Here is a 10,000-nt window from a genome sequence, read left to right on the forward strand (position 1 = left end):
TGCCTCCACCCTCATCGCAACACCCATGGGAGCCTCCGGTCGTCAATAGACCGCCGCACCGGCCTCTGACTGACTCTCAGAATGGACGGAAAGAGCCGGGTAAGCCTTTCAAAAGATTCGACCACGTGCCGAAAACTTTAGACTTCCGTGAGCTCTCCGGCTTGCACCGAGACCCGAAGTCGACGTGCTAAGCACCACGGGACCCCTTTCGCCTGCAGGTCCCGAGCCGCCTTTATTTGCTGTTACGAGCATCGTGTGCCCCATACCTGCGTGACGAGCACCGCAGGGCGGCAGAGCCATCGCACTTGGCCGGGTGGCAGAGGAGGACCAGACTATTCACAGATAGCGGCCCAACGACTCCCAGAGCGGTCGTGCGGCGCGCGAGGTCTGCTCTCATCACAAGAGGCTTTAGGGAGTGCTCAGGCAAGGGTCAGCCCGCAGCCTTCCTGGCAACACCCAGGGGAACCAGGCCACTCGCGTCTCTCGCCTTCATTTTCGACACGAGCGCCTGCGGAGGGCCACCACCCCCTCCGATTGTCAAGAGACCTCCGCACCGGCCTCTGACTTACTCTCAGAATGGACGGAAAGAGCCGGGTAAGCCTTTGAAAAGATTCGACCACGTGCCGAAAACTTTAGACTTCCGTGAGCTCTCCGGCTTGCACCGAGACCCGAAGTCGACGTGCTTAGCACCACGGGACCCCTTTCGCCTGCAGGTCCCGAGCCGCCTTTTATTTTTGTTACGAGTATCGTGTTCCCCAAACCTGGGTGACGAGCACCGCAGGGCGGCAGAGCCATCGCGCTTGTCCGGGTGGCAGAGGAGGACCAGACTATTCACAAATAGCGGCCCAACGACTCCCAGAGCCGGTCGTGCGGCAGGCGAGGTCTGCTCTCATCACAAGAGGCTTTAGGGAGTGCTCAGGCAACGGTCAGCCCGCAGCCTTCTTGGCAACACCCAAGGGAACCAGGCCACTCGCGTCTCTCGCCTTCATTTTGGAACACGAGCGCCTGTGGAGGGACGGCCGGAGTCAACGTGGGGGTTTGCCCGCCCTCCAATAGTGTCAAAAGACCGCCGCACAAGTCTCTGACTGACTCTTAGAACAGACAGAAAGAGTTTGTCAAATCTGTCAAAAAATTGACAAAGTGTCAAAAATTCGACTTCCAAGAGCTCTCCGGCATGCACTCATACCTGTCATTAAGTGCTATGCCCGTGGAACCGTTTTTCGGATGCCTTTCAGAACGGTCCCGCGCCGCCATTTTGTTCTAAAAATCGTGTTCCCATATATCTCCGGGTACCCCGCCAACCTCACTGCGGAAAAACTACAAGTGGCACTGAATGGGTCTGAATTCCAAATTTGACTGCATCGGTCTGGAACTCGGTCCGGTCAAAACCGTTTGGATTTTTCTCGGTCCGGACTTCCGCGACAGACAAAGTTAAAGTTTTCGGGCTGCAGGCACAAAACGACAGCTGGCCATTTGCCGGGCTCAATTCACCCAATTCCTCCGGCACTTCGGAGCACATGTTCGGTGTAAGTTTGCGAATCTTTCCCGATGCTGCAGCATTTTCCTCCGCTGACACTTAGAATATTTTTCACACTTTGCTGAAAATTTTTCTAAGTGTTTTTTTCCAAGTTTTCCTGGTTACTGATTTCTTCTTTTTAAACATTTTTCTAAGTTTTTCTGGTTACTGATTTCTTCTTTTTAAACATTTTTCGCAGTTTGTCTGGTTACTGATTTCTTCTTTTTAAACATTTTTCGCCGTTTTTCTGGTTACTGATTTCTTCTTTTTAAACATTTTTCGCCGTTTTTCTGGTTACTGATTTCTTCTTTTAAACATTTTTCTAAGTTTTTCTGGTTACTCATTTCTTCTTTTTAAACATTTTTCTAAGTTTTTCTGGTTACTGATTTTCTCTTTTAAACGTTTTTCTGGTTACTCATTTCTTCTTTTTAAACATTTTTCTAAGTTTTTCTGGTTACTCACTTCTTCTTTTTAAACATTTTTCGCCGTTTTTCTGGTTACTGATTTCTCTTTTTAAACATTTTTCTAAGTTTTTCTGGTTACTCATTTCTTCTTTTAAACATTTTTCTAAGTTTTTCTGGTTACTCATTTCTTCTTTTTAAACATTTTTCTAAGTTTTTCTGGTTACTGATTTCTTCTTTTTAAACATTTTTCTAAGTTTTTCTGGTTACTGATTTCTTCTTTTTAAACATTTTTCTAAGTTTTCCTGGTTACTCATTTCTTCTTTTTAAACATTTTTCTAAGTTTTCCTGGTTACTCATTTCTTCTTTTTAAACATTTTTCTAAGTTTTCCTGGTTACTGATTTCTTCTTTTTAAACATTTTTCGCAGTTTTTCTGGTTACTGATTTCTTCTTTTTAAACATTTTTTCGCAGTTTGTCTGGTTACTGATTTCTTCTTTTTAAACATTTTTCGCCGTTTTTCTGGTTACTGATTTCTTCTTTTTAAACATTTTTCGGTTTTTCTGGTTACTGATTTCTTCTTTTTAAGCATTTTTCTAAGTTTTTCTGGTTACTCATTTCTTCTTTTTAAACATTTTTCTAAGTTTTTCTGGTTACTGATTTCTTCTTTTTAAACATTTTTCTAAGTTTTTCTGGTTACTCATTTCTTCTTTTTAAACATTTTTCTAAGTTTTTCTGGTTACTCACTTCTTCTTTTTAAACATTTTTCTAAGTTTTTCTGGTTACTGATTTCTTCTTTTTAAACATTTTTCGCCGTTTTTCTGGTTACTGATTTCTTCTTTTTAAACATTTTTCTAAGTTTTTCTGGTTACTCATTTCTTCTTTTTTTAAACATTTTTCTAAGTTTTTCTGGTTACTGATTTCTTCTTTTTAAACATTTTTCTAAGTTTTCCTGGTTACTGATTTCTTCTTTTTAAACATTTTTCGCAGTTTTTCTGGTTACTGATTTCTTCTTTTTAAACATTTTTCTAAGTTTTCCTGGTTACTGATTTCTTCTTTTTAAACATTTTTCGCAGTTTTTCTGGTTACTGATTTCTTCTTTTTAAACATTTTTCTAAGTTTTTCTGGTTACTGATTTCTTCTTTTTAAACATTTTTCTAAGTTTTTCTGGTTACTCACTTCTTCTTTTTAAACATTTTTCTAAGTTTTCCTGGTTACTGATTTCTTCTTTTTAAACATTTTTCGCAGTTTGTCTGGTTACTGATTTCTTCTTTTTAAACATTTTTCGCAGTTTTTCTGGTTACTGATTTCTTCTTTTTAAACATTTTTCTAAGTTTTTCTGGTTACTCACTTCTTCTTTTATAACATTTTTCTAAGTTTTCCTGGTTACTGATTTCTTCTTTTTAAACATTTTTCTAAGTTTTCCTGGTTACTGATTTCTTCTTTTTAAACATTTTTCTAAGTTTTCCTGGTTACTGATTTCTTCTTTTTAAACATTTTTCTAAGTTTTTCTGGTTACTCATTTCTTCTTTTTAAACATTTTTCGCAGTTTTTCTGGTTACTGATTTCTTCTTTTTAAACATTTTCCTAAGTTTTCCTGGTTACTGATTTCTTCTTTTTAAACATTTTTCTAAGTTTTCCTGGTTACTCATTTCTTCTTTTTGATCATTTTTCTAAGTTTTCCTGGTTACTGATTTCTTCGTTTTGAACATTTTTCTAAGTTTTCCTGGTTACTCACTTCTTCTTTTCAAACATTTTTCTTCGTTTTTCTGTTTACTCATTTAGCACTTTCAGGCACTTTCCCATCATTTCCTCGTTCCCGATTTCACCCTTTAAAACGCTTTCGGGCATTTCCCTAAGTTTTGCGGTTCACTCGTTTGGGACTCACTGACACCTTCTCTAGCTTCCCTGCTCACTTTTTTCGTACTGTTGAGAAAATTCGAACCCTTTCCTTAACTATGCCGGTTACTGACTTCACCGCTTCAGACCCTTGTCCCCGTAATGAAAGATACCATTTCCCACCGTGGGAAATGCACGAAAATCGGACTGAACACGGGGGAGGCTCCCCCCTCGAAGGCGAGACCGTCGGCAGAACCGCCGGGTCAAACCCGGCCGAGCTACCCGGCTTACAAGTCTCAAAGTCGGTATGAGCAGTCACGTCCACCCCCATTCCCTTTTGGACCACTTCCCACGGTTCCAAATGCATGAAAATCGGCCTGTACACGGGGGAGGCACCCGCCTCGAAGACGAGACCGTCGGCAGAACCGCCGGGTCAAACCCGGCTGAGCTACCCGGCTCGGAAGCGCCAAAGTCGGGTTGAGCAGTCACATTCACTCCCATCGACGTTTGGACCACTTCCCACGGTTCGAAATGCACGGAAATCGGCCTGTACACGGGGGAGGCACCCGCCTCGAAGAGGAGACTGTCGGCAGAACCGCCGGGTCAAACCCGGCTGTGCTAACCGGCTCGGAAGCGCCAAAGTCGGGTTGAGCAGTCACATTCACTCCCATCCCCTTTTGGGCAACTTCCCACGGTTGGAAATGCATGGAAATCGGACTGAACACGGGGGAGGCTCCCCCCTCGAAGGCGAGACCGTCGGCAGAACCGCAGGATCAAACCCGGCTGAGCTACCCGGCTTACAAGTCTCAAAGTCGGTATGAGCAGACACGTCCACCCCCATTCCCTTTTGGACCACTTCCCACGGTTCGAAATGCATGAAAATCGGCCTGTATACGGGGGAGGCACCCGCCTCGAAGACGAGACCGTCGGCAGACCCGCCGGGTCAAACCCGGCTGAGCTACCCGGCTCGGAAGCGCCAAAGTCGGGTTGAGCAGTCACATTCACTCCCATCCCCTTTTGGACCACTTCCCACGGTTCGAAATGCACGAAAATCGGCCTGTACACGGGGGAGGCACCCGCCTCGAAGACGAGACCGTCGGCAGAACCGCCGGAACAAACCCGGCTGAGCTACCCGGCTTACAAGTCTCAAAGTCGGTATGAGCAGACACGTCCACCCCCATTCCCTTTTGGACCACTTCCCACGGTTCGAAATGCATGAAAATCGGCCTGTATACGGGGGAGGCACCCGCCTCGAAGACGAGACCGTCGGCAGACCCGCCGGGTCAAACCCGGCTGAGCTACCCGGCTCGGAAGCGCCAAAGTCGGGTTGAGCAGTCACATTCACTCCCATCCCCTTTTGAACCTCTTCCCACCGTTGGAAATGCACGAAAATCGGCCTGTACACGGGGGAGGCTCCCCCTCGAAGGCGAGACCGTCGGCAGAACCGCCGGGTCAAACCCGGCTGAGCTACCCGGCTTACAAGTCTCGAAGTCGGGTTGAGCAGTCACATTCACTCCCATCGACTTTTGGGCAACTTCCCACCGTTGCAAATGCATGAAAATCGGCCTGTACACGGGGGAGGCACCCGCCTCGAAGTCGAGACCGTCGGCAGAACCGCCGGGTCCAACCCGGCTGAGCTACCCGGCTTACAAGTCTCAAAGCCGGGTTGGGCAGTCACGTTCACCCCCATTCCCTTTTGGATCACTTCCCACGGTTCGAAATGCACGAAAACCGGCCTGTACACGGGGGAGGGTCCGCCCTCGAAGGCGAGACCGTCGGCAGAACCGCCGGGTCAAACCTGGCTGAGCTACCCGGCTTACAAGTCTCAAAGTCGGGTTGAGCAGTCACGTTCACTCCCATCGACTTTTAGACCACTTCCCACGGTTCGAAATGCACGAAAATCGGCCTGTACACGGGGGAGGCACCCGCCTCGAAGACGAGACCGTCGGCAGAACCGCCGGGTCAAACCCGGCCGAGCTACCCGGGTTAGAAGCCTCAGAGTCGGGTTGAGCAGTCACGTTCACTCCCATCGACTTTTAGACCACTTCCCACGGTTGGAAATGCACGAAAATCGGCCTGTACACGGGGGTGGCATCCGCCTCGAAGACGAGACCGTCGGCAGAACCGCCGGGTCAAACCCGGCTGAGCTACCCGGCTTACAAGTCTCAAAGTCGGGTTGAGCAGTCACATTCACTCCCATCGACTTTTGGGCAACTTCCCACGGTTCGAAATGCACAAGATTCGGCCTGAACACGGGGGACGCTCCCCCCTCGAAGGCGAGACCGTCGGCAGACCCGCCGGGTCAAACCCGGCTGAGCTACCCGGCTCGGAAGCGCCAAAGTCGGTAAGAGCAGTCACGTTCACTCCCATCCCCTTTTGGACCGCTTCCCACGGTACGAAATGCATGAAAATCGGCCTGTACACGGGGGAGGCACCCGCCTCGAAGACGAGACCGTCGGCAGAACCGCCGGGTCAAACCCGGCTGAGCTACCCGGCTTACAAGTCTCAAAGTCGGGTTGAGCAGTCACATTCACTCCCATCGACTTTTGGGCAACTTCCCACGGTTCGAAATGCACAAAATTCGGCCTGAACACGGGGGACGCTCCCCCCTCGAAGGCGAGACCGTCGGCAGAACCGCCGGGTCAAACCCGGCTGAGCTACCCGGCTTAAAAGTCTCAAAGTCGGTATGAGCAGTCACATTCACCCCCATTCCCTTTTGGACCACTTCCCACGGTTGGAAATGCATGAAAATCGGCCTGGACACGGGGGAGGCTCCCCCCTCGATGACGAGACCGTCGGCAGAACCGCCGGAACAAACCCGGCTGAGCTACCCGGCTTACAAGTCTCAAAGTCGGTATGAGCAGACACGTCCACCCCCATTCCCTTTTGGACCACTTCCCACCGTTGGAAATGCACGAAAATCGGCCTGTACACGGGGGAGGCACCGGCCTCGAAGACGAGACCGTCGGCAGAACCGCCGGATCAAACCCGGCCGAGCTACCCGGGTTAGAAGCCTCAGAGTCGGGTTGAGCAGTCACATTCACTCCCATCCCCTTTTGAACCTCTTCCCACCGTTGGAAATGCACGAAAATCGGCCTGTACACGGGGGAGGCTCCCCCCTCGAAGGCGAGACCGTCGGCAGAACCGCCGGGTCAAACCCGGCTGAGCTACCCGGCTTAAAAGTCTCAAAGTCGGGTTGAGCAGTCACATTCACTCCCATCGACTTTTGGGCAACTTCCCACCGTTGCAAATGCATGAAAATCGGCCTGTACACGGGGGAGGCTCCGCCCTCGAAGGCGAGACCGACGGCAGAACCGCCGGGTCAAACCCGGCCGGGCTACCCGGGTTAGAAGCCTCAGAGTCGGGTTGAGCAGTCGCATTCACCCCCATCCCCTTTTGAACCTCTTCCCACCGTTGGAAATGCACGAAAATCGGCCTGTACACGGGGGAGGCACCGGCCTCGAAGACGAGACCGTCGGCAGAACCGCCGGATCAAACCCGGCCGAGCTACCCGGGTTAGAAGCCTCAGAGTCGGGTTGAGCAGTCACATTCACTCCCATCCCCTTTTGAACCTCTTCCCACCGTTGGAAATGCACGGAAATCGGCCTGTACACGGGGGAGGCTCCCCCCTCGAAGGCGAGACCGTCGGCAGAACCGCCGGGTCAAACCCGGCTGAGCTACCCGGCTTACAAGTCTCAAAGTCGGTATGAGCAGACACGTCCACCCCCATTCCCTTTTGGACCACTTCCCACCGTTGGAAATGCACGAAAATCGGCCTGTACACGGGGGAGGCACCGGCCTCGAAGACGAGACCGTCGGCAGAACCGCCGGATCAAACCCGGCCGAGCTACCCGGGTTAGAAGCCTCAGAGTCGGGTTGAGCAGTCACATTCACTCCCATCCCCTTTGAACCTCTTCCCACCGTTGGAAATGCACGAAAATCGGCCTGTACACGGGGGAGGCTCCCCCCTCGAAGGCGAGACCGTCGGCAGAACCGCCGGGTCAAACCCGGCTGAGCTACCCGGCTTAAAAGTCTCAAAGTCGGGTTGAGCAGTCACATTCACTCCCATCGACTTTTGGGCAACTTCCCACCGTTGCAAATGCATGAAAATCGGCCTGTACACGGGGGAGGCTCCGCCCTCGAAGGCGAGACCGACGGCAGAACCGCCGGGTCAAACCCGGCCGGGCTACCCGGCTCGGAAGCGCCAAAGTCGGGTTGAGCAGTCACATTCACCCCCATCCCCTTTTGGGCCACTTCCCACGGTTCGAAATGCATGAAAATCGGCCTGTACACGGGGGACGCTCCCCCCTCGAAGGCGAGGCAGTCGGCAGAACCGCCGGGTCAAACCCGGCTGAGCTACCCGGGTTAGATGCCTCAAAGTCGGGTTGAGCAGTCACATTCACCCCCATCCCCTTTCGGCCCCCTTCCCACGGTTGGAAATGCATGAAAATCGGCCTGTACACGGTGGGCGCTCCCCCCTCGAAGGTGAGACCTTCGGCAGAACCGCCGGGTCAAATCCTGCCGAGCTACCCGCGTTAGAGGTCTCAATGTCGGCTTCAGCAGTCACATTCAATCCCATTCCCGTTTGGACCTCTTCCCGCCGATGGAAATGCACAAAATTCGGCCTGAACACGCGGGGCGCTCCCCCCTCGAAGGCGAGACCGTCGCCAGAACCGCCGGGTCAAATCCGGCTGAGCTACCCGCGTTACAGGTCTCAAAGTCGGGTTGAGCAGTCACGTTCACCCCCATCCCCTTTCGGACCCCTTCCCACGGTTGGAAATGCATGAAAATCGGCCTGTACACGGTGGGCGCTCCCCCCTCGAAGGTGAGACCTTCGGCAGAACCGCCGGGTCAAATCCGGCCGAGCTACCCGCGTTAGAGGTCTCAATGTCGGCTTCAGCAGTCACATTCAATCCCATTCCCGTTTGGACCTCTTCCCGCCGATGGAAATGCACAAAATTCGGCCTGAACACGCGGGACGCTCCCCCCTCGAAGGTGAGACCTTCGGCAGAACCGCCGGGTCAAATCCGGCCGAGCTACCCGCGTTAGAGGTCTCAATGTCGGCTTCAGCAGTCACATTCAATCCCATTCCCGTTTGGACCTCTTCCCGCCGATGGAAATGCACAAAATTCGGCCTGAACACGCGGGACGCTCCCCCCTCGAAGGCGAGACCGTCGCCAGAACCGCCGGGTCAAATCCGGCTGAGCTACCCGCGTTACAGGTCTCAAAGTCGGGTTGAGCAGTCACGTTCACCCCCATCCCCTTTCGGACCCCTTCCCACGGTTGGAAATGCATGAAAATCGGCCTGTACACGGTGGGCGCTCCCCCCTCGAAGGTGAGACCTTCGGCAGAACCGCCGGGTCAAATCCGGCCGAGCTACCCGCGTTAGAGGTCTCAATGTCGGCTTCAGCAGTCACATTCAATCCCATTCCCGTTTGGACCTCTTCCCGCCGATGGAAATGCACAAAATTCGGCCTGAACACGCGGGACGCTCCCCCCTCGAAGGTGAGACCTTCGGCAGAACCGCCGGGTCAAATCCGGCCGAGCTACCCGCGTTAGAGGTCTCAATGTCGGCTTCAGCAGTCACATTCAATCCCATTCCCGTTTGGACCTCTTCCCGCCGATGGAAATGCACAAAATTCGGCCTGAACACGCGGGACGCTCCCCCCTCGAAGGCGAGACCGTCGCCAGAACCGCCGGGTCAAATCCGGCTGAGCTACCCGCGTTACAGGTCTCAAAGTCGGGTTGAGCAGTCACGTTCACCCCCATCCCCTTTCGGACCCCTTCCCACGGTTGGAAATGCATGAAAATCGGCCTGTACACGGTGGGCGCTCCCCCCTCGAAGGTGAGACCTTCGGCAGAACCGCCGGGTCAAATCCGGCCGAGCTACCCGCGTTAGAGGTCTCAATGTCGGCTTCAGCAGTCACATTCAATCCCATTCCCGTTTGGACCTCTTCCCGCCGATGGAAATGCACAAAATTCGGCCTGAACACGCGGGACGCTCCCCCCTCGAAGGTGAGACCTTCGGCAGAACCGCCGGGTCAAATCCGGCGAGCTACCCGCGTTAGAGGTCTCAATGTCGGCTTCAGCAGTCACATTCAATCCCATTCCCGTTTGGACCTCTTCCCGCCGATGGAAATGCACAAAATTCGGCCTGAAACACGCGGGACGCTCCCCCCTCGAAGGCGAGACCGTCGCCAGAACCGCCGGGTCAAATCCGGCTGAGCTACCCGCGTTAGAGGTCT

Source organism: Chiloscyllium punctatum, unplaced genomic scaffold (genome assembly GCF_047496795.1).
Source record: "Chiloscyllium punctatum isolate Juve2018m unplaced genomic scaffold, sChiPun1.3 scaffold_1174, whole genome shotgun sequence".
Classification (NCBI taxonomy): Eukaryota; Metazoa; Chordata; class Chondrichthyes; order Orectolobiformes; family Hemiscylliidae; genus Chiloscyllium; species Chiloscyllium punctatum.